This window comes from Orcinus orca, chromosome 1 (genome assembly GCF_937001465.1).
Source record: "Orcinus orca chromosome 1, mOrcOrc1.1, whole genome shotgun sequence".
Taxonomy (NCBI): domain Eukaryota; kingdom Metazoa; phylum Chordata; class Mammalia; order Artiodactyla; family Delphinidae; genus Orcinus; species Orcinus orca.
Window position 1 is genome coordinate 103,755,173 of NC_064559.1, and position 26,238 is coordinate 103,781,410.

General features: G+C 41.8%; 1 non-coding gene across 1 annotated transcript; it reads left to right on the forward strand.

Moving 5' to 3' along the window:
* The first annotated feature begins 15,988 nt into the window (after positions 1–15,988).
* LOC117198537 (U6 spliceosomal RNA) lies at positions 15,989–16,095 on the forward strand. Its single transcript, XR_004479743.1, has one exon. It is a non-coding gene; the product is annotated as a U6 spliceosomal RNA (small nuclear RNA).
* Positions 16,096–26,238: the final 10,143 nt, after the last annotated feature.

A 26,238-nucleotide genomic window follows, 5' to 3' on the forward strand; every position in this document is an offset into this window, starting at 1 on the left:
ACCCTGTCCAGGACCCTGGACCCCGGACACTCTGGCGCGCCCTGAGAGTTTACGTGGGTAATAGCGACTGTATTGAGGTGTGAATCAGAACCTCTGGATGGGAATGTTGGGGCCACCACTTACCACATGGTTCCATCGGGCAAGTCGTTCAACCTCCCCGAACCAGTTTTTTCATGGATACAATTGGGATCATAATGCCCACCAGACATGATTGTGAGGATTTCAAGCGTTTAGAATGTAAAAGTGCTTTGTAAAGCGATGGGCAAATGGGATTAGTGCCCCCCTTTCCGGCGCCGTCTTTCTCAAGGTTGCCTGCAATTGCTCCAGCTCAGGGCGCCTCGTCCACCTCTAAACAACTAACTAGAATCGCATACTGGATGTAGCCAACCGGCATTCCATTCTCATCTCCTTCTCTGAGTCTTCCTGTATGGAGCCATAATTACTACTCATATACACGCACTATGTGTGGGACCTATTATGAGAATTTATGTATAGTAACTCATTTAATCGTTACCAAAACCCTGTGAGGGAAGTGCTATTATTAACTCCATTTTACTGAGCAGGAAACTGGCACAGACAGGTTCGGTTAGGTCACTTGCCCAAGGTCGAAGGCAGTGAAGTTGAAATTCTTAAGAGTGCAGACAGCTAAACACTTTTTCACATATTCCCTTGCCAGGAGGGTTCTGGATAGGTTTGTTCTTCAATTAGATACACTAATTGTATTTAAGAAATATTTTAGTTCAACTAATACTTCTTGAGCACCGTCTATAAGACACTGTTGTGGGCACTGGGGATACAGCAGTGAACAGAACAGACAAGAATCCCTGTCCTTATGATACATACATTCCTGTGGACAAGACCATAAATATGATAAGTGAAAAATATACAGAACCATGTAAGAAATTGCCCAGGAGAAAAATAAAGCAGGGCTATCAAGCCATGAAAAGACATGGAAGAACTTTAAATGCACATTGCTAAGTGAAAGAAGCTAACCTGAAAGGGCTACATACTGTATGATTCCAACTATGTGACATCCGGAAAAGGCAAAACTATGGAAACAATAAAAAGACCAGTAGTTGCTAAGGTTTTGGGTGGAGCGAGGGATGAATGGGTGGAGTATAGGGGATTTTTAGTGTAGTAAAACTATTCTTGGGACTTCCCTGGTGGTGCAGTGGTTAAGAATCCACCTGCCAATGCAGGGTACACGGGTTCCATCCCTGGTCCAGGAAAATACCACATGCCACGGAGCAACTAAGCCCACGTGCCACAACTACTGGGCCCGCGCACCTAGAGCCCGTGGTCCACAACAAGAGTAACCACTGCAGTGAGAAGCCCGCGCACCGCAATGAAGAGTAGCCCCCGCTCATAACTAGAAAAAGCGTGCAGCAGCAAAAACCCAAGGCAGCCAAAAATAAATTAATTTAAAAAAAAAACTATTCTTTATGACACTGTAATAGTTGTTACATGACATTATACATTTGTCAAAAGCCCTAACGTAAGATATGGACTTTAGTTAATAATATACCAATATTGATTCATTAATTGTAACAAAAGTACCACTAATACAAGATGTTAATAACAGGAGAAACTAGGGGAAAGGAAGCATATGGAAACTCTCTGTAATTTCTGCTCAACTTTTCTATAACCTAAAACTGCTCTAAGAAATAAAGCCTATTAATTTTTTTTAAATGTGAAAAAGCAAAGCAGGGAAGGCGGACAAGACATGTGAGGAGGGATGCAATTTTAGATAGGGTAGACAGTGAAGGCCTTTCTGAGAAGGTGGCATTTAAGGGAAGGCGGCAAGACATGTGAGGAGGGATGCAATTTTAGATAGGGTAGACAGTGAAGGCCTTTCTGAGAAGGTGGCATTTAAGTAAAGGCTGAAAAGTTGTGAATGAGCCATGCAGGTATCTGGAACAAGAACATACCAGGAAGAGGGAACAACTACAAGGTTTTGAGGTGGGAGCGTTTTCCAAAGAGGTAAGGGGGTGGGAGGAGTGGATCAGATCATGGGATGCTTTGGGGGTTAATGGAAGGACTTTGGCTTTCTCTCAAAGTAAGACGGGAAGGTGACAAATAACATGGTGGGCTGACTTACCCTTTTTTTAAAAAAATAAATAAATAAATAAATAAATTTATTTATTTATTTTTGGCTGTGTTGGGTCTTCGTTGCTTTGCATGGGCTCTCTCTAGTTGTGGCGAGTGGGGGCTACTCTTCATTGCGGTGCAGTGCGTGGGCTTCTCATTGCAGTGGCCTCTCCTGTTGCAGAGCACGGGCTCTAGGGATGTGGGCTCAGCAGTTGTGTCACACAGGCTCAGTAGTTGCAGCTCGCGGGCTCCAGAGCGCAGGCTCAGTAGTTGTGTCACAAGGGCTTAGTTGCTCCGTGGCATGTGGGATCTTCCTGGACCACGGATGGAACCCATGTTGTGTCCCCTGCATTGGCAGGCGGATTCTTAACCACTGCGCCACCAGGGAAGTCTCCTCACTTACCTTTTAAAAGGGTAGGATGTGGGGTACAAGAAAAAGAAACTCAAAAATTTGGGGCCTGAGGAAGTAGAAGAATGATGTTACCATTTCCTCAGCTGGGAAGACTGCAGGAGAAGCAGGTTCTGGGGTAAGTTCAACAGCTCAACATATATATATTCATATATATATATATATATATATATATATACTTGAGAGATATAAATTTGAGTGTCATCAGTTTTAGAAAGTATTTAAAATCTGGGTCTTTACACTAACAATGAAATATCAGAAAGGGAAAGTAAAAAAAAAAATCCCTTTTAAAATCACATCAAAAAAAATAGGGCTTCCCTGGTGGCAAGTGGTTGAGAGTCCGCCTGCTGATGCAGGGGACACGGGTTCGTGCCCCGGTCCGGGAGGATCCCACATGCCGTGGAGCGGCTGGGCCTGTGAGCCATGGCCGCTAAGCCTGCGCATCCGGAGCCTGTGCTCCGCAACGGGAGAGGCCACAACAGTGAAAGGCTGCGTACCGCAAAAAAAAATAAAAATAAAAATAAAATACTTAAGAATAAACGTGACCAAGGAGGTGAAAGACTTATATGCTGAGAACCATAAAACATTAATAAAGGAAACTGAAGATGATTCAGAGAAATGGAAAGATATCCCATGCTCTTGATTGGAATAATTAATATTGTTAAAATGGCCATACTACCCAAAGCAATCTACAGACTTAATGCAATCCCTATCAAATTAAGCATGACATTTTTCACAGAACTAGAACAAACAATCCTAAAATGTATATGGAACCATAAAAGATCCAGAATTGCCAAAGCAATCCTGAGGAAAAAAAAAAGAGCTGGAGGCATAACCCTCCTGGATTTCAGACAATACTACAAAATTACAGTAATCAAAACAGCATGGTATTGGCACAAAAACAGACATATATATCAAAGGAACAGAATAGAGAGCCCAGCAATAAACCCACATACCTACGGTCAATTAATCTTCCACAAAGGAGGCAAGAGTATACAATATGCAACACCACCTTCTCTTCAGCAAGTGGTGTTGGGAAAGCTGGACAGCTGCATGTGTATCAGTGAAGTTAGAACACACCCTCACACCATACACAAAAATAAACTCAAAATGGCTTAAAGACTTAAATATAACACATGACACCATAAAAATCCTAGAAGAGAACAGAGGCAAAACATTCTCTGTCATAAATCTTACCAGTGTTTTCTTAGGTCAGTCTCCTAAGGCAATAGAAATAAAAGCAAAAATAAACAAATGGGACCTAATCAAACGTATAAGCTTTTGCACAGCAAAGGAAACCATAAACAAAATGAAAAGACAACCTACAGACTGGGAGAAAATATTCGCAAATGATGCAACTGACAAGGGTTTAATTTCCAAAATATACAAATAGCTCATACAACTCAATAACAAAAAAACAAACAACCCAATCCAAAAAATGGACAGAAGACCTAAATAGACATTTCTCCGAAGAAAACATACAGATGGCCAACAGGCACTTGAAAAGATGCTCAACATTGCTAATTACAGAAATGCAAATCAAAGCTATAATGAGGTACCACCTCACACTGGTCAGAATAGCTGTCACTAAAAAGTCTACAGGGACTTCCCTGGTGGCACAGTGGATAAGATTCCACGCTCCCAATGCAGGGGGCCTGGGTTCGATCCCTGGTCAGGGAACTAGATCCCACATGCATGTCGCAACTAAGAATTCGCATGCCACAACGAAGGAGCCCATGTGCTGCAACTAAGGAGCCGGCGATTCATGACTAAGACCTGGCACAACCAAAATAAATAAATAAATAAATTTTTTTTTAATGTTTACAAATAACAAATGGAGAGGGTGCAAAAAAAAGGGAACCCTCCTACACTGTTGGTCGGAATGTAAACTGGTGCAGCCACTATGGAAAACAGTACGGAGGTTCCTCAAAAATCTAAAAATAGAGTTGCCATATGATCCAGCAATCTCACTTCCAGACATATATCCAGACAAAACTATAATTTGAAAAGATACATGCACTCCAGGGTTCATAGCAGCACTATTTAAAATAGTCAAGATATGGAAGTAACCTAAATGTCCATCGAGAGATAAATGGATAGAGAAGATGTGATATTAAAAAAACGAAGATGTGGTATATATATATATATATATGTATGTGTGTGTGTATATATATATATATATATATATATATATATATATATATATATAAAATGAAATAATGCCATTTGCAGCAACCCGGATGGACCTAGAGATTATCATACTAAGTGAAGTGCCAAAAAGAGAAAGACAAATACCATATGATATCACTTATATGTGGAATCTAAAATATGATAGAAATGAACTTATTTACAAAACAGAAACAGACTCACAGGCATAGAAAACAAAGTTATGGTTACCAAAGGGGAAAGGGAGTGGGGGAGGGATAAATCTGAAGTTTGGGATTAGAAGATACAAACTATTATATACAAAGTAGATAAACAACAAGAATTTACTGTATAGCACAAGGAACCATATTCAGTATCCTGTAGTAAACCATAATGGAAAAGAATATGACAAAGAATATATATATAATATAAATACTACATATATAGTATATATATAATATAAATACTATATATATAGTGTGTGTATATATATATATATATATATATATATATATATATATATATATATATATATAACTGAAGCACTTTGCTGTACACCAGAAACTAACATAACATTGTAAATCAACCATACTTTAATAAAAAAATAAAATAAAATTTGGGTCAGAGTGGATGAGATTACCAAGGGAATGTAGAGAAAAAGTCCAAGGACTGAGCCATGGGGAACTCTAAAGTTTAAAGGTCAGGGAGGTGAACAGAATCAGTAAAGGAGACTGAGAAAGATCAAAGAGGAAGGAGGGAACCAGGAGAGGATTGTGTCCTTGAAGTCAAATAAAGAATGTTTCAAGGAGGAGGAAAGAATAATGACCTGTCAGATGCCACTAGAAGATCAAATAAGGTGAAGCCTGAGAACTGACCAATGAATTAAGCCAAATGGAGGTCATGGGTGATCATGATAAGAACAGATTAGGTGGATTGAGGGCAACAAAAACTTGCCTGTAGTGGGTTCAAAAGAATGGAGTAGGGTTTCCCTGGTGGCGCAGTGGTTGAGAGTCCGCCTGCCGATGCAGGGGACACGGGTTCGTGCCCGGTCCGGGAAGATCCCACATGCCGCGGAGCGGCTGGGCCCGCGAGCCATGGCCGCTGAGCCTGCGCGTCCGGAGCCTGTGCTCCGCAACGGGAGAGGCCACAACAGTGAGAGGCCCGCGTACCGCAAAAAAACAAAAAAAACAGGAGAATTATTTGAAAATCTGTTTAAGGAAGGGTGTATCCCTGGTCCACACAGCAATTTGACTGCTCCTTCTCCACCACAGCAGAAACCTGGAAGTTTATGCTCCAGAGAGGGCAGGAATATTATTCTAAAAACAGGAGGACTGAAAGAACATTTACCTCCTATATTCTGAGAACCCCAGCCCTTTCCCCCAGCTCAGTACCCAGAACACTAGCAATCAGAACTATAGTCTCCAAGTAGGAGACTGGAATAGGTTTGCTTTGGAGAATCTGATCTAATGATACTTACACTGGGGGTTTCCCCAGGAAAAGACCTGGCCAGGTCATCCTACAGAGAACCTTACAGCTAACAGCTCCCCAAAAAGGCTCAAAAATATTGTCTCCCACACACCCTGAGAAAGTAAAACGTACCTGTGACTGAGACAGTGCAATTCTGGCCTGCCACTCATCGAGCTGGGATAATAGACGCAGAAAGCCAGTAACGTTAACAAGAAACACTATTTTTCCCAAGCTATGTAGCAGTAAAATTCATAACGACCCCTTTCTGTGACTACTGCTTTCTTACTCACTGAAAAAATTGTTCTCTAAAATCATAAACTATAAGAAACATTGCTCTTTGAAAGGATATCAGTAAGAATGAATCATTCTTCTTTTGCCTGAAGGATCCAAGTCACATTGAGACAGAGAAGCAGCCTTGATTTACAGCCCAGGTGCAGAGCTTTAAACAAGGGATTTCTGGACACAGTATTCTACATCAATGTTTACTTCATAGTCCAGAGCTGATATTAACCTCTTTACACAGATCCCTATTTACTTTGAACCTCTAAGAACTCTGCTTCATTTAAATTTCACCTAAGCTTCACCCTTGCCCCCAATCCTGCAGCACACATATCTTTTCCACTGTTTCATTAGATCTCATATTTCGCTCGGTCTGTGATCTCGCTCACTGCCACAGGCCAATAAGCCCATCCTGGCCGTTAGCTGGTTGGGCTAGAACAACTCTCTCAAAGAAAACTGGAGGCTTTGGTCCACCAAAGCAAGAGTAAACCAAGAAGGAAGTCCAGTGGAATATGGGAAATAGGATGCAACACAGAGAAGAAGCCAGGAGAATCCCCAGCACGAGATCACAGGCGAGGTCACAGGGGAAAGGGCAAAGAGGCCAGAGAGGCTCCAGCAAAGAATCCCCAGGATGAGAGTGAAGGGGGATCACAGGAGAAAGTAAGATTGACTGATGCTTTCAGAGGAGATCTAGGCAGTTGGAGAAGAGTTTGGGGTCAATTAGTAATAGCTAGAGAACAAAAAGCATTTCAAGGAAGAGAAAGTATCATATTGACTCATCTATGAATATCATTTGCATATTCAAAATAATGTAAATTATGAATAGTCCTTTAACCAAAATTGTTACATAATTATACGGGGAAAATGGGGGAGGGAGGAGGAGGATTGAAACAGCTGAGTCTTTATCTTCCATTTTAGAAATCAGTGCATAATACTATTAAGTAAAAAATCAAGTAGTCACTATATGTTATATAGAGACATGATAAGAGATAATTAATAAAATAGCAGGTACAAGATTTGAAGGTGGTTGCTTCTAGGTAGGAGGAAATGGGGAGTGTGGGCCAGGAGGTGTTGTTTACAGGTATTATAACTGTTTAACTCCAAATTATGTGCATGTATAACTAAAAACAAAACTAAAATAGGAAAAGATAGAACTAAAATCTTGAGCATAACTGCATATTTGCTGGAAGGGATTGATTAAAGTTATTCTAATGTTTTTGTTTTGATATATTAATTGATTTTTTTTTTTCCACACAGTGCTGCATGCGGGATCTTAGTTCCCCGACCAGGGATTGAACCTGTGCACCCTGCAGTGGAGGCGCGGAATCCTAACCACTGGACAGCCAAGGAATTCCCTTAATTAATTTTGATTGTTAAATGTTCATGTTAAAATTTTTAATTTAAATATTAATGGAACCAGAGCGTGTAATTTCCAAACATGTAAGAAGAAAAAAAAGAATAAGGGGTGAGAAACTTCAAATGGTCCAAAAGAAGACAAGAAAGGGGAAAAATAAATAAGAGAAAACTCTGGACAGATGAAAAGCACCCAATTTTTTTTGTAGAAATGAATCCAGTGATAACATAATCACAATCAATATAAATGGAGTAAATTCTCCAGTCAAAATACATAGTTTGTTAGACTAAATAAAAATTAATATCCAGCTATATGTCAATTACAAGAGGTATAACTAAAATGTAAGAAAAAAGGTTAAAAGTAAAAGAACAGAAAACATATATGTGCCAGGCAAATACTAAACAAACAAAAAAAACCCTGTGTAGATATATTAATACTAGATAAAATAAAATTTATGACTAAAAGTATGAACTAGAGATAAAGAGACCTGCCACATTGATATAAGTTTTAATTCACCACGAAGACATAATTATAAACCTATATTTCTTAATGATACAGCTTCAAATTTATAAAGGAAAACTGTCAGAACTCCCAGGAGAAATTGACAAATCCACTACAATTGTGGGAAATTTTAACATATTTCCCTCAGTTAATTGATGGATCAAGAAAAAAAGTGTTTTTCAGTAAGGAGGTTTGAACGACACAGTTAAAGTTTGGCATATTGAACTTCTCTAAAACCCTGCAGCCAATAATTGGGAGCACATATTCTTTTCTTGTACACGTACAACATTTTTAACAGATTTATTGAGGTATAACTGACATATAATAAGCTGCACGTATTTAAAATGTACAATATGATAAGTTTTGATTTAGTATACATCCATAAAACCATCACCACCATCAAGATAATGAACATACTCATCAACCCCAAAAGTTTACTCATGCCCCTGTTATCTTGGGTGGCAGCATAACCCGCTTAAATATTACATATACCACCTCTTGCAGAAAACTCCTTGAAGGAAGGTCAGTCAGCTGGCATATACTCTCTTTAATTCTTTAGTCCTTTTTTCCCATCTCCCCTCTTTCTGTTTCCTGTCTAGAGCGATGATTGAAGGATCTTGTGAATTGGAGGCACACTGAGGATGGAAGCCACAGGCTAAGGATTGTAGAGAGACAGTTACAGGGAGTCTGAGAACCTGATGAATCCCTGAGGACACTACATCAGCCCTGAGCTGTCTACACCCAGACTTTATCACCTGTCAGGAAAAACTAACTTCCATCTAGTTTAAGTCTTTGCTATTTCCAGTCTCTGTAACAGACATAAATGCAATCCAAGTTGATACATAGTTGGTACTAGAAGTGGGGTAGTGCCTTAACAGTATCTAGAATGTGGCATTAGCTTAGGGGAAGTTTGTTGGGCAAGTGTGTAGGGAGGATCCACTCCTTTGCAGCCTGGAAAGCTGGCAACGCTCAGTATTTGCAAACCACTTGGTCAAATGGTTGCTCATTGTATCTTAGAAAGCCATTAAGAAGGGCTTCCCTGGTGGCACAGTGGTTAAGAATCCACCTGCCATTGCAGGGGACACAGGTTCAAATGGAAGCAGTTCAGAATGGTAGCTGCTAAATAGTCACCCTGCCAGGATCTAACACTGTGGACCCAATCCTTTCTCAAGCACCTTCTGTTGAGAGGTCTGTGCCTACCCAGTGCAAGACTCCCAGCAAAGACCAGATTAACAATGTTATCTTCCCCTTCAAACCCTGGGGAGTAATTAGGGAAGATGGTCAGAGCACAGTAACCAACATGCAGAATATGAGTTTTTAGGCCTAATATGATGTGTAAGATCTTTGGCCATAGTAACTCATGCTTAAGAATTGACTGGAAGCTTACTAGTTATTTTAGGAAGCTATGTTAACAAAAACACACACACAAAACCCATATCTGGCCTGCAACAGCTATGGCTGTAAGCTAAAACATCCTGAACCTCCTACACAGAAGTGGCTCCCTCTAGAGGTGCTGCCAAAACTGTGTAGCCCTTAGAGAGGGTGTCACCCACAGGGGCCTGTTCAGATGGGCCATGAGGGATGATGGACAAGAAACAACCTCCCTGAGGACAGAGCAAGGGACCATGGGAAACAGTGAGGATTTTCCTAGGGGGCAGAACCAGGGGAAGCCAGATAGACCAACTAAGGAACTTACTCCTGTGTTGGGGCAGGTGGTCCTTGACCCCCAGATTTGATATACACTGTTGTTCTGGTTATCTATTGCCACCTCAAAATTTAGTGGATTAAAATAACAATTATTTGTTGGGACCTAATCAAACTATAAGCTTTTGCACAGCAAAGGAAACCATTAAAAAAAAAAAAAGACAACCTACAGAATGGGAGAGAGTATTTGCAAATGATGCGACGAACAAGGGCTTAATCTCCAAAATATAAAAATAGCTTATATAACTCAACAACAAAAAAACAAAGGGGCTTCCCTGGTGGCGCAGTGGTTGAGAGACCGCCTGCCGATGCAGGGGACACGGGTTCGTGCCCCGGTCTGGGAAGATCCCACATGCCGTGGAGAGGCTGGGCCCGTGAGCCATGGCCGCTGAGCCTGCGCGTCCAGAGCCTGTGCTCCGCAACGGGAGAGGCCACAACAGTGAGAGGCCCGCGTACCGCAAAAAAACAAAAACAAAAACAAAAACAAATAACTGGGGCTTCCCTGATGGCACACTGGTTGGGAGTCCGCCTGCCAAAGCAGGGGACATGGGTTCGAGCCCTGGTCCAGGAGGATCCCACATGCCCCAAAGCAACTAGGCCCGTGCGCCACAACTACTGGGGCCTGAGTGCCTGGAGCCCATGCTCTGCAACAAGAGTAGCCACCACAATGAGAAGCCCACACACCACAACGAAGAGTAGCCCCTGCTCGAGGCAGCTAGAGAAAGCCAGCGCGCAGCAACGAAGACCAAATGCAGCCAAAAATAAAATAAATAAAACAAACAAACAAGGCAATCGAAAAATGGGCAGAAGATCTTAATAGACATTTCTCCAAAGAAGACATACAGATGGCCAGTAGGCACATGAAACGATGCTCAACGTCACTAATTATTAGAGAAATGCAAATCAGAGCTACAATGAGGTACCACCTCACACTGGTAAGAATGGCCATCATTATTTATTTTTGGCTGCGTTGGGTCTTTGTTGCTGCGCGCGGGCAGCGAGCAGGGGGGCTACTCTTGTTGCGGTGCGCAGGCTTCTCATTGCGGTGGCTTCTCTTGTTGCGGAGCATGGGCTCTAGGCGTGCGGGCTTCAGTAGTTGTGGCACTTAGGCTCAGTAGTTGTGGCTCGCGGGCTCTAGAGCGCAGGCTCAGTAGTTGTGGTGCACGGGCTTAGTTGCTCCATGGCATGTGGGATCTTCCCGGACCAGGGCTCGAACCCGTGTCGCCTACATGAACAGGCGGATTCTCAACCACTGTGCCACCAGGGAAGAGAATGGCCATCATTAAAAAGCCTACAAGGGACTTCCCTAGTGGCTCAGTGGTTAAGAATCTGCCTGCCAATGCGAGGGACACAGGTTTGAGCCCTGGTCCGGTAAAACCCCACATGCCATGGAGCAACTAAGCCCGTGCGCCACAACTACTGAGCCTGCGCTCTAGAGCCCGGGAGCCACAACTACTGAGCCCGCGTGCCACGACTACTGAAGCCCGTGCACCTAGAGCCCATGCTCCGCAACAAGAGAAGCCACCCCAATGAGAAGCCCTCGCACTGCAACAAAGAGTAGCCCCTGCTTGCCGCAACTAGAGAAAGCCTGCACGCGGCAACGAAAACCCAACACAGCCAAAAATAAATAAATTAAATAAATAAATAAAAAGTCTACAGATAACAAATACTGGAGAGGGTGTGAAGAAAAGGGAACCCTCCTACACTGTTGGTGGAAATGTAATTTGGTGCAGCCATTATGGAAAACAGTATGGAGGTTCCTCAGAAAACTAAAAATAGAATTACCATATGATCCAGCAATCCCACTCCCGGGCATATACCTGAACAAGACTTGAATTCAAAAAGATACATGCACCCCTATGATGATAGCAGCATTATTCACAATAGCCAAGACATGGAAACAACCTAAATATCCACCGACAGGAATGGATAAAGAAGATGTGGTACATGTATACAATGAAATACTCCTCAGCCATAAGAAAGAACAAAATAATGCCATTTGCAGCAACATGGATACAACTAAAGATTATCATACTAAGTGAAGTAAGTCAGAAAGTGAAAGACAAATACCATATCATATCACTTACGTGTGGAATCTAAAATACGGCACAAATGAACCTATCTATAAAACAGGAAGAGACTCACAGACATAGAGGTCAGACTTGTTGCCAAGGTGGGGAGAGAGGGAGGGAGAGGGATGGGCTGGGAATTTGGGGTTAGTAGATGCAAGCTGTTACATTTTTTAAATTTTTATTTAATTAATTTTTGGCTGCGTTGGGTCTTCCTTGCTGCGCGCGGTTTTTCTCTAGTTGTGGTGAGCAGGGGCTACTCTTTGTTGCAGAGCACGGGCTCTAGGTGCATGGGCTTCAGTAGTTGTGGCACGTGGGCTCAGTAGTTGTGGCTCGCAGGCTTCAGAGCGCAGGCTCAGTAGCTGTTGCACACGGGCTTAGTTGCTCCGCAGCCTGTGGGATCTCCCCAGACCAGGGCTCGAACCCATGTCCCCTGCACTGGCAGGGGGATTCTTAACCACTGCACCACCAGGGAAGCTCGCAAACTATTACATTTAGAATGGATAAACAACAAGGTCCTACTGTATAGTACAGGGAACTACATCCAATCTCCTGGGATAAACCATAATGGAAAAGAATATTTAAAAAAAAGAATGTCTGTATGTATAAAACTGAGCCACTTTGCTGTTCAGCAGAGACTGGCACAACATTGTAAACCAACTATACTTCAATTTTTAAAAATAACAATTATTTGTTATCCCCACAGTTCCTTTGGCTCCAAAGGGCTTCGTTGGGCACTCTGGCTCAGGGTATCTCATGTGATTATAGTTACACAGCTGAAGCTGGAGCAGCTAGGGGCTGACTGGGCATCTCACTTTCTTCATATATTCTTGGAGCTTCTCAGTGGCTCTCTGTCTAGGCAAATTTGGGCTTCCTCACAAGATGGTGGCCTCAGGGCAGTTGGAGTGCTAACTTAGGGGGTCCCAGCATAAATGTTCCAGCAAACGAGGCAGAAGCTGCATTGCCTTTCAGAACCTAGCCTCAGAGGCTATAGAGCATTACTTCCTCTATGCTCTACTGGTCAAGCAGCCACTGGCACATCCAGGTTCAAGGGATGAGAACATACACAAGCCACTCAATGGTCAATAGATTAGTGACTACTGACTGCTGGGTGTTTCCTAGGCGTTCCTTTTCTGAATGAGAGTTTTGCTTGTGGTTGACTTTTCCTGTTCCACTATTGTATATCAGGTGTGTTGGGGGCTGACAGTTTGTCTTTGGTTTATAGTTTGCTGGACCACAAAGAGCCACGTGAGGAACTGACAGATTTTGAGTATCTGAAGGGACGTACTGCTGCACAGTTTGGTAGTTATCTATCTAAACTCCATTCTCCTCTTCTTCCTCAATAAAACAATTCTTATATTTCCCACATTCCCTTGCATCTAAGAGTGATCATGTGAGAAAATTCTGGCCAATAAGATGTCAGCCAAAGTTGTTGGATGAGACATCCAAGAAGGCTTTTTAAAAGGGGACAAAAAAATTGATATTGATCCTCTTCTGCCCTTTCCCCTTTCCTCCTCATATCTGTCTGGAATGCAGATATGAAAGCTGGAGCTCCATTCAGTCACCTTGGACCATGAGTTAACCTTAAGAATGAAAACCACAGTCTGAGAATGGTGATACAGAGAGAGAGAATGGTGACAGAGATAAAGAGGTAAAGAATGGTGATAGAGATAGATGGGCTCTGTTGATGATGCAGCTACTGTGAACCACTTCCCCATGGACATTTTTTACACAAGAGAAAAATAAAACTCCAGTCTTATTTCCGGTCTCCATTATTAGCAGCTAAATGCAGTTTTTACCTTAGACAGTATGTCTTCCTCACTTGATTATCCAAAGCAGGGGCTCCTTTGGTTTCACTCATTATTTTTATTCCCTGAAACTTACATAGAATCTGGCACAGAGTAGGCACTCAGTAAATGCTGACTGAATGAATGCCTAGCGCTTTAAGTTATAGCTGATTTATTTAACTGTCTGGGTTTGGTAAGGTGCAAAGAATCTCCCCCCACTCTATCCTGCCATCAACAGCTGCCTTCAACCCTGCTCTGTCAGCAGACTTCCCCACCCTGGAACACATCTCTCAAGTACACCTCATGGTTTTCTTGTCATTTTCATGGAATACAAGTCTTGAACAGTCCAGTTTTAAAATTTCAATCTTATATTCAATTCCCAGGTCACACACCCCCAGCTCAGGTTGGACCCACAGCCCAGAGACCTGAAATGGCAAAGGATGGAGGGTACCTTTATCTTCGCCCTTCTTCCACCCTCCCTCCACTTCCTGCCTCTGGCTTCTAGCGGGCTGGAATGGTGGGAGAAAGGAAAAAGGTAATTTGATATGACCAGGGCTGTTAGAACCTTCTGTATGACAGATGCCTAAGTTCTGGCTTTCTCTTGGGGGGCGGTATTTGAGGAGACTCACGGAGCCTCCACACTGCATAGTCCTTGATGTCTGCAGTGCATCTCCAACTGACATCTTGCACAGTACCCTGAGCTTCTAGCCCACAGTACCTTGCCATTAGAGTCTTCTTGCCCTGCAGGGGTCTCTCTTGGACAGGGTCCCATCTAGATGGTTAAAGCCCAGGTACTTTCCATGATGTCCTCTTGGCCCATGAGAAACTCCCACATCCTTCCCATGCCAGGTGCTGGAAGTACAGGCTACTCTTCAGCACTGCTGTCCCAGGGCCAGGCTCCAGTCAATGTCTAATATGCCCCATTCACCAAACTGTCCGCATATACTCATCTCTATGTTCATATGCAACTCCCAAATGCCAGTAAACTCATGTCAGTTTTCCCAAAACTCTCTCACAGTGCTTTGCGTGAGCTCTGTAGCAGCACTAGGACAATAATTCCATTACACAAGAATCATTCAGCCAAGGACTGAGTTTCCTGCAAACACCTGCAATCTCTTGGTACTCTCCTTACTTGGTCTGTAGCCTCTGCTCACCTATCTAAGAATGAGGAAGGGGAAACAATAATGCATTACAGAACAGACCAAAAACCCTATCTCCGTAACTCTCCATTCCCTTGTCAATATTCTCATTTATAGAGGCTGAAGATGATGATAAGGGACCATCATTGTTAGAGGAGTTGTTCTCTTTTATCTGTCCAGTAAAGTCTTTCTCTACAATGTGGAGTACCTACATGCTCTTCTCTCCTTGAGGACTCAGCTCAAACTCTAAGACAACAAGAAAAATCTCTTTGAACATCACGTTACACATGCACAACCAACTTTAATTTTTACAACCACGTCTTGAGTTAGAGAAAAAAGGTAATTAAGACTTAAGGAGGTAGGAACTTCTGGTTAAACATGGTGGATTGAGCACACACATTTATCTCTGCTTCATCCAGAAACCACATCAAAATGAGAGTAAGGAAATTTAAAAACATAAAGGAGAAGATGAGAGATGTAATACTGAAAAATGGAAAGTCATATGTGTAAAGTTTTAAATCCTTAAGTTTGAATATTTTCCATTCTACTCATGAGGTAGGGAGTGGAAAACCAAACAGGAATAAAATAATTGGAGTCTTAGAACTTGTAAAGACTTTAAAGATTAAAAGTTCTTTGTCCTCTGGAAGCAGGGGCAAGGGGACTGAAAATTCCTTTTTGGGGATAATGATTGGCCCAGGAGACAAAGTTTACAGGAGGTAGAAGACTGATCTCTCCCTCACCCACCACACAGTGAGTCACCCCCAGCTGACCATCTCTGGCACCTCCACAGGGCTTCCAGTCAGCTCTCTTGGACCTCACGCTTAAGTTGGAACAGACAGCCAAGGCTTGCCAGAGAGTTGAAGGCAGCCTCAAACATAAAAGTCAGAAGCCAAAAGAAAAGGAACCTGGAGGGTAATGAAGGGAGCAGAAGAAAATGTCCAAAAAACTGCAATTAATATCTTCAGAAATCAAGAGAAAATATTGCACCCATGATAAAAGAAAGGATGCTATTTTTAAAAGGAACATTCAGAAAATAATAAAGACTTGTGCTCGCTTTGGCAGCACATATACTAAAGTTGGAACGGTACAGAGAAGATTAGCATGGCCCCTGCACAAGGATGACACGTAAATTCGTGAAGTGTTCCAAATTTTTTTTTTTTTAAAGGAAGAGGAAGTGAGGCAAGCGGACCCAAGGCCTGGGGTTGGCTGATGGTATGGAGTAGTTGCCATTTCTCACTAGCTGATGGCATTTTATTTTATTTTATTTTATTTATTTTTTTGGCTGCGTTTGGTCTTCGTTGCTGTGCGCGGGCTTTCTCTAGTTGCGGCGAGCGGGGGCTACTCTTCGTTGTGGTGCGTGGGCTTCTCACTGCAGTGGCTTCTCTTGTTGCGGAGTACAGGCTCTAGGCACACGGACTTCAGTAGTTGTGGCACATGGGCTCAGTAGTTGTGGTGCACGGGCTTACTTGCTCCACGGCATATGGGATCTCCTGGAACCAGGGATCAAACCTGTGTCCCCTGCATTGGCGGGCGGATTCTTAACCACTGCACCACCAGGGAAGTACCTGTTCCATATCTTTTGTATAACTGATTCACTTTGCTGTACACCTGAAACTAACACAACACTGTAAATCAACTATACTCCAATAAAAATTTTTTTAAAAAGAAAATAATAAAGACTTCTTGGAAATTAAAAATAAGAAGTGAGGAACTTCCCTGGCAGTCCAGTGGTTAACACTCCACCCTTCCACTGCAGGTGGCATGGGTTCGATACCTGGTCAGGGAACTAGGATCCCATATGTCCATCCAGCCAAAACTAAATTAATTAATTAATTAATTAATTAAAAATAAAAATATGGAAGTGTACGGAATTCCCTGGCAGTCCAGTGGTTAAGACGTGGCACTCTCACTGCCGTGGGCTGAGCTCGATTCCTGATCAGGTAACTAAGATTCCCACAAGCTGCGTGGCATGGGTGAAAAAAATGAAGGAAAAATAAAGGAAAAAATGGAAGTAGGAGTTAGTAATTTAATAAAAAAGATTCTAAGATAAAGTTGAAGAAATATCCTGGAGAGTAGAATAAAAATACAAAGAAATAGAAAATATGAAATAAATGTAAGAAAATAAGAGGTTCAGTCTAGGAGACAGAATATCTGGGTAAAAGGAGTTTTAGAAAGAGAGAAGAAATAGTCAGTGGGAAAATTATTAAAGAAATAATTCAATAACAATTTCCTGCACTGAAGGACATGAGACTCCAGATTGAAAGGGCCCATTAAATGCCTAGCACATTAAATTTAAAAAAACAAAGAAACAAAAATTTAAAAAAATCAAACACCCAAGGGTTTTTCATCATGGAATTTTAGAGTAAATATTAAGGGCAACTTCTAAAGTCTTCCAGAGAGAAAATCAGGTTGTATACAAAAGATACTCAGCTGCATATTCAGAATGGCATTGGATTTAATAATATTCCAAAAAACTAGAAAACAACGGGGCAATGCCCTCAAAATTCTAAACAAACGTTATTTTTAATATAAAATTGTATACTCCGCCAAGATGTTTTCAGGCATGCAAAGACAGGAAATTTGCTTTCTGGGCTCCCTTCCTCAGGAAGCTAGTGGATGATGAATTCCACTAACACAGAGCATGAAACCAGGGAAAATCAGAACATGGTATCTAGGAGACAGAGGATCCACACAGAAGAGAAACAAAGGGATTCCCTGGATGACGGTGTAGGGAAGAGCCAGGACAACTTTGCAGCAGGCCTCATGCAACCAGCCAGATTGGAACAGAAGGCCATCACATGTGGTCATCAGGCTACCTACTTTGTTTGACCAATTTGAGAGGTTTACACTTCTAACAGAGGGAATGCAAATGAAACAAAGAAACAAAAGAGCCCAAGGCAATTATAAATTCTGGGAGAAACAAAACTGTGCATAGGAGTCAAATTTAATAGTGGCTTAATAGTGAACAGAGTTTGCATAGTCATAATTATACAAACAGTAAATACCAATTTATCCAAAAATCATTGTCTACTATCGGAAGAGGGGATAAGTGTTGCATGTGGAGTAAAGAGCTAAATCCCAATCTTCTATCATAAAAAGTTTACTAAGTGAACTAAGGATTTTATTGATTTTATTACCAAAATTTGCAAAGCAACATTTCCTAAAAGCAGTAGGTTGGAGAGGTTTATTTTGTTTCTGATGAGCTATAGGTTTAAGGTTTTTTTCTCAAAAAACTGCAGATGGGCTTCCCTAGCGGTCCAGTGGTTAAGACTCTGCCCTTCCAATGCAGGGGGCATGTGTTTGAATCCTGTTTGGGGAACTAAGATCCTACATGCTGTAGCAGTATGGCCAAAAAAAAATTAAATAAAATGCGCAAAAAATGCTGAAATTTCCTACATCAGTTATAGAATTTCATGGAGATCTCTCTCTACATACATTAAAAGCAGCTATTAGAATTGTATAGGGAATTCCCTGGTGGTCCAGTGGTTACGACTCCACACTTTCACTGCCAAGGGCCCGGGTTCAATTCCTGGTCAGGAAATAAGATCCAGGAAGCCTTGCAGCCAAAAACAAAAGGAAGTGTATAAATTGTCATTCATCTCTCACACAATATGAAAACAGTGTTATCTCTGAAACAGCTTAAGTCGGTTTTACTTGTGATGGTGATTAAAAATGCAGATTAGGGCTCCCCTGGTGGCGCAGTGGTTGAGAGTCCGCCTGCCGATGCAGGGGACACGGGTTCGTGCCCTGGTCCGGAAAGATCCCACATGCCGCCGAGCGGCTGGGCCCGTGAGCCATGGCTGCTGAGCCTGTGCGTCCAGAGCCTGTGCTCCGCAACGGGAGAGGCCACAACAGTGAGAGGCCCGCGTACCGCAAAAAAAAAATTCAGATTAGTTACCCCACCCAAGATGTACTGAACCAGTATATCTCTGAGAACCAGAAGTGACATATGACTGCATCCCCCAATGATTGTTAGGTGTCCTAATGGAATCTATTAGAAAAACACATCTTGGATTACTCTAATGTGTTTTCACATTATAATAATTTATTTTGCATCAAATTTGTCCTCTCAGGATAGGAAGTTAGTTTCCTCATAACTCTGAGGTGCATAAAGTGTTGATTCTATCAATATTTCAAACAATACCTCATTCTGTTGTTTCATCATTATAGTCTTAACTCATTTGTCATATAGCTCTGATTTCTCTATCCTGACATCAGATAATGGCCTTGTGTTTTATTCATATTTTAACTCCATTCCATTCTCAGGAAGGTCAGTAAAAGAATATCTCACAGGACTTCCCCGGTGGCGCAGTGGTTAAGAATCCGCCTGCCAATGCAGGGGACACGGGTTCGAGCCCTGGTCTGGGAAGATCTCACATGCCACAGAGCAACTAAGCCCATGTGCCACAACTACTGAGCCTGTGCTCTAGAGCCCGCGCACCACAACTACTGAGTACACGTGCTGCAACTACTGAAGCCCATGCGCCTAGAGCCTGTGCTCCGCAACAAAGAGAAGCCACCGCAATGAGAAGCCCACGCACCACGACGAAGAGTAACCCCTGCTCGCCGCAACTAGAGAAAGCCTGCACGCAGTAATGAAGACCCAACGCAGCCAAAAATAAATAAATAAATAAATTTATTTTAAAAAAAGAATATCTCACAAGTATTGTCAAAATATGACATTGTAATATAAAATAAAATCTGAGGAAAAATATATTTTATAAAACTATATGAAAATTGACCAAACAAGGAAACAATAAAGACTAAAAAATAATGAGCTAATTGCCAATTTAAGAAGTTAAAAAAAACCCAGCAGAGTAAACCCAAAGAAAATGGGAGCATATAATAGAATTCCAGGCTGATGTTTATTTTCCATCAAGACTTTACATACAATTCCAATGTGGTTTTGTATCTATTGTTGCCAATTAGAAGCCTGTTGTCCAACCTTCTTTTTTCTTTTCTTTTCTTTTCTTTTCTTTTCTTCCTTCCTTCCTTCCTTCCTTTTCTTTCATAGATTATATTTTCATGGCTCTAATGTGTGTAGGGGGATGATAAGAGAGGATGAATTTGGGGTATTTTGAGGTTAAAAGGACAGGACTTCAACATTGCTTGGCAGTAGGATGCAAGAAAAGAGAAAAACAAAAGATGATTCACCCCCTTAGAGAAAAACAAGAACAGGCAAGGGCATGGGGAAGAAGATGGGTTGGGTGTTGTGGGACACTTAATTAAAAATTCCTGTATCTGGATGGCTCTATGGATTTGAAACTCTGGAATGCATTTCGACCTATAGGCTGAAGCTACAAATGCAGACGTCAGCAGCATAAAAATATGACGGATGTTGGAGATCCAGAGAATGAGATGTTGGGGATGTTGAGAGAGAGAGGGCATAGAGTGAGAAGTAAGAAAGCCCAGGATGGAACTCCCAAGGAATACTAATGTTTAAGGAAAAAGCAGAGAAAGAGAAGCCTGAAAAGAAAGTTGAAATAGAGGGGCCAAAAAATGGGGGTGGAGAGTGGAGAGAGTGCCATCACTGAAACCAGGAGAAGAAACAAGTTTCAAGAAGAAAATGCTTAACAGGGCCAAATGCTACAGAGAGAGCAAGCAAGATAAGGGTTAGAGTCGATAAGGAGGAAGTCACTGGTGACCTTGGGAAGAGGTTTCTTCAGGGATGCAGGAGGTGGAGGAAGAGCGATTGTAACAGGCTGAGGGGTGAGCAGAAGGTTTGGAGGTGGAGAAGACTTCTCTTTGGAATAGCGGAGATGTGAAAAAGAAAGAGACTGGGGGAATTCGCTGGCAGTCCAGTGGTTAGGACTCCATGCTTTCACTGCCGAGGGCCCGGGTTCAATCCCTGGTCAGGGAATTAAGATCCCACAAGCCTCACAGCATGGCAAGAAAAAAAAAAAGAGAGAGAGAGGGTGGTGGCTGAAAGAAGGAGTGGGGGATTTGATTGTCTCTTTTTTAACATTTTTTATTGGAGTATAGTTGATTTACAACGTTGTGTTAGTTTCAGAGGTACAGCAAAGTGAATCAGTTATTCATATACATATATCCACTCTTTTTTTTTTTTTTTAAAGATTCTTTTCCCATATAGGCCATTACAAAGTATTGAGTAGAGTTCCCTGTGCTATACAGCAGGTTCTTATTTGTTATCTATTCTATATATAGTAGTGTGTATATGTCAATCTCAGTCTCCCAATTTATCCCTCCCCACCCATCCCCTGGTAACCATGTTTGTTTTCTACATCCGTGAGTCTACTTCTGTTCTGTAAATAAGTTCAGTTGTACCCTTTTTTTTAGATTCCACATATAAATGATATCTTATGATATTTGTCTTTCTGTGTCTTACTTCACTCAGTATGACAATCTCTAGGACCATCCATGTTGCTGCAAATGGCATTATTTTGTTCTTTTTTATGGCTGAGTAATATTCCATTGTATATGTACCACATCTTCTTTATCCATTCCTCTACTGATGGACATTCAGGTTGCTTCCATGTCCTGGTTATTATAAATAGTGCTGCAATGAACATTGGGGTGCATGTGTCTTTTTGAATTATGGTTTTCTCTAGTATATGCCCAGGAGTGGGATTGCTGGATCATATGGCAGTTCTATTCATAGTTTTTTAAGGAACCTCCATACTGTTCTCCATAGTGGCTGTACCAATTACATTCCCACCAACAGTGTAGGAGGGTTCCCTTTTCTCCACACCCTATCTGGCATTTATTATTTGTAGATTTTTTGATGATGGCCATTCTGACCAGTGTGATGTGATACTTCATTGTTGTTTTGATTTGCATTTCTCTAATAATTAGTGATGAAGAGCATCTTTTCAAGTGCTTTTGACCATCTGTATGTCTTCTTTGGAGAAATGTCTATTTAGATCTTCTGCCCATTTTGTAATTGGGTAATTTGTTTTTTTGATACTGAGCTGCATGAGCTGTTTGTAAATTTTGGAGATTAATCCTTTGTCAGTTGCTTCATTTGCAAATATTTTCTCCCATTCTGAGGGTTGTCTTTTTGTTTTGTTTATGGTTTCCTTTGCTATACAAAATGTTTTAAGTCTAATTAGATCCCATTTATTTATTTTTGTTTTTATTTTCATTACTCTAGGAGGTGGGTCAAAAAAGATCTTGTCAGAGTGTTCTGCCTATGTTTTCCTCTAAGAGTTTTATAATGTTTGGCTTTACATTTAGGTCTTTAATCCATTTTGAGTTTATTTTTATGTACTGTGTTAGGAAGTGTTCTAATTTCATTCTTTTACATGTAGCTGTCCAGTTTTCCCAGAACCACTTATTGAAGAGACTGTCTTTTCTCCATTGTATATTCTTGCCTCCTTTGTCATAGATTAGCTTACCATAGGTGTGTGGCTTTATCTCTGGGCTTTCTATCCTGTTCCATTGATCTATATTTCTGTTTTTGTGCCAGTACCATACTGTTTTGATTACTGTAGCTTTGTAGTATAGTCTGAGGTCAGGGAGCCCGATTCCTCCAGCTCCATCTTTTTTCTTTTTTTTTTTTCTTTTTTTGCGATACACTGGCCTCTCACTGTTGTGGCCTCTCCCGTGGTGGAGCATAGGCTCTGGACACACAGGCTCAGCGGCCATGGCTCAAGGGCCCAGCTGCTCCGCAGCATGTGGGATCTTCCTGGACCAGGGCATGAACCCGTGTCCCCTGCATCAGCAGGCAGACTCTCAACCACTGCGCCACCAGGGAAGCCCCAGCTCCATCTTTTTTAAAGAATTTTTAAAATTAATTATTATTTTTTTTTGGCTGCATTGGGTCTTTGTTGCTGTGCATGGGCTTTCTCTAGTTGCAGTTAGCGTGGGCTACTCTTCATTGCTGTGTGTGGGCTTCTCATTGCGGTGGCTTCTCTTGTTGCGGAACACAGGCTCTAGGCGTGCAGGCTTCAGTAGTTGTGGCATGAGGGCTCAGTAATTGTGTCTCACAAGCTCTAGAGCGCAGGCTCAGCAGTTGTGGAACACCAGCTTAGTTGCTCCATGCCCTGTGGGATCCTCCCAGACCAGGGATCAAACCCGTGTCCCCTGCATGGGCAGGCAGTTTCCTAACCATTGTGTCACCAGGGAAGTCCTGGTGATTTTATTTTTGAAAGACAACATGTGAGCTTTTCTGATTACAAAGTAGTTACATATTCTTTTCATGCAACTCAGAAAGCACAGAAAGGACTTCTCTGGTGGTCCAGTGGTAAAGAATCCACCTTACAATGCAGGGGACGCAGATTCAATCCTTTGTCAGGGAACTAAGATCCCACATGCCGCGGGCAACTAAGCCCCTGCGTCACAACTACTGAGCTCGTGCACCTCAACTAGAGCCCACGTGTCGCAAACTGCAGAGCCCACGTGCTCTGGAGCCTGCGCACCACAACTAGAGAAGAGAAAACCCACACACCACAACTAGAGAGAAGCCCGCGTGCCGCAACGAAAGATCCCGTGTGCTGCAACTAAGACCCGATGCAGCCAAAAATAAATAAAATAAAAAAATAATAAATAGACCTTTAAAAAGAAAGCTCAGAAGAGTGAATAGACAATTCTTCTATAAACCCAGTTGACAGAGGTGACATCATCCTTATGTGACGGTCCTTTAATTCACCCACATGTATTTGAATAAAAACTGGCAACTCTGAAGGATGCTTGTTTCATTTCATACATCGTGAGCATTTTCCCTTTCCATAACCTATAATATTTTTGTTATTATGAAGGAAATATACATTGTAAAATAAAACATCAACCAGCAAAGTATAAAGTCTCAGGTAAGGTTATTGATAGCGTGGACTTGATGTGTACATGCCAAGTGGAAAGCACTGGCAGAGCAGATTCTGAAGACAGAAGAGACAGGAGAGAGGACATAACTGCTGCCAGGAGGGGCTGGAGGAGGTGGGAGGGAAGGGGTTCAGACTTCCTGAGGGCCTTGCCTCCCTCTGTCATGGTGACATCTTCCGCTGAGAGTGACAGGGGAGAAAAGGAAGGTGTGATGAAGTCGTGGCTGCAGGGAAATGGGGAGAGGGCTGCTGATAATGGGAAATAGCTGTTTTGTGGTGGCTCACATTCCAGTGAGATAGACTGGGTTTTGATCTTGGTTCTGACCCCTAATTAGCTAAGCATCCTTGCTCAAATGACTTAACCTCTCTGAACGTGACAAGTCTAGAAGAAAAAGCTGAAAAGGTAGATGGTTGAGAACCAATCCATGCTTGGGGTTTAGCCGGGCAAGTGTGGGGTAAAACGGAGCTTGGGAGATGAAGTTATTGGCAAGATAGTACTTTAAATGATAGGTTATGAGGTCTTTGCTCACTAGAGATGGAAACTAAGCAAGGAAGAAGCTATCAGTAAAAGAAATTGAGTTCAAAGAAGTATTTTTACGTTTTCCTGTACTACAAAAGTAACATTCTGAAACATTTTCAAACATTCATAAAAGCAACACCTCCCCACAAATCTGGGTTTCTATCCTCCAGTAATAAATACTAAGACATTTTCACCTCTGTCTTGGCAGGCCTCGCATTAATCTTGGAAACAATAGGTATAATTAAACATTTAAGTGTCACCCATGCTATGCAGCCCAGGCCTCAGAGGCTGAAACTGACAGTCTACTGTTCTTTTATCAACAGGTTACAAAGGCCAGAGAAAAAAACCATACTGAACAGATTAGGTCCAAGATGGTGGACAAAGTACGCTAAAGGTCGCCGCTTTCCTTGCCTTGATTCATCTCTGTGTTTCCATACCAACCCCTGAGAACTGAAGGACACTTGCCCTGATTTATCTGTGTTTGCTTCGAATGTACCTGCTATTTGGCAGAGATGCTTTGCAGCTGTACTTTGCAAGATACACAGTGTTCAACTGCCCCCAAACCAGCTCTGAATTGACCTCAGCAACCCGCCTGCATAGATGAAACCTGAAGCAGTCCGAGTGTTACCTTTGCTTCACTACCCTGCTAAGATCTCCACACAAAGGGGGCATTTGCACTTTACCAGAACAGTTTATGCCATGTGCAAAGGAATGTGGAAGACTGCACATGCCACGGCTGCCCCTGAAAATCCCTGCCCCTTTCCTAGAGCCCCGATGATTGTCTGCCTCCTAACCCTTAAAATTCCCTTACACCCCTCCCTTTAGGGAGAAGGTGCTTTTAGAACTCCCCTTCTCTGTTCTCTGGCCATTGCATAAAAGCCTGTCTTGCTTGCACCAAACTCAGTTTCATCATTGGCCACTTGAACTTGAGCAGGAAAGAAGACCTTGAATAGCCAGGGGGACTTGGGTTCAGCTAGGGCCCCAAGAGGAGAGGTTTGTGTCTAATTCAGTCGCAAGAGCATGGATTCTACAGCCAAACTTCCTGGGTGCTGTCCTCCGCTCCATCACTCCCAGGCTGTAGAACCGTTCTCAGACTTGTTGGTCTTAGGATGACTTTATCCTCTTAAAACCTGAAGATTCCCAAGAGCTTTTGTTTACGTAAATTATATATATTGATATTTACTATATTAGAAACTAAAACAGAAAATTTAAAATATTAATCCATTAAGAAATAGCAACCATAAACCTATTACATGTTAACATAATTCAGTTTTCATGAAAAATTAACTATATTTTCCAAAACAAAAATGTAATGAGAAGGATGCACTGTTTTACATTTTTGCAAGTCTCTTTAACAGAATATAGCTGGATTCTCATATTTGTGTCTGCATTCAGTCTGTTGCAAAATGTTGCTGTAAATCCAGCCTCACAGATATGTTGTTAAAAAAGGGAGGAATATTTCAAAACCCTTTTCCAACAGCTGTGGATATTTTTGATACTACACCAAACCTTGATACACAGTAGCTTCTAAAAGATTAGTCACAATGTGGAATCCAAAACCGTATCAGTGAACTTTTTGCAACCTGTTACATTTGAATCCGTTGCTTTTTTTTTTTGCATTTGAAATGGATTATTTGGAGAATATTGGTTCACTGCATAATGCAGATCTTCCTAATGTTGGCACACTACAATATACAATTTTGATACATAATAGAAATTTATTAATATCCATCTAAAAGATTTTGAAAATGTCAAGTTCACTGTGGCACACGTAAGTTTTCCAAAATTCAAAATTTCACTTGAGAACTCAAATTTCATCACAGACAACAAAAACTGTAGCTGCTTTTCCTGAAGTGAGGCTCACTTCATTTATTTTTGAGACAGTGTTTGCCAAACATCCAAGTCTGAGTAACCATAGCTTGTTCAAGTAAAGATGTTATTCTGTGAAAAAGTGGCTAGTTCATCTCACGACTCAAAGAGCCGCACAAGCGCCCTTCCC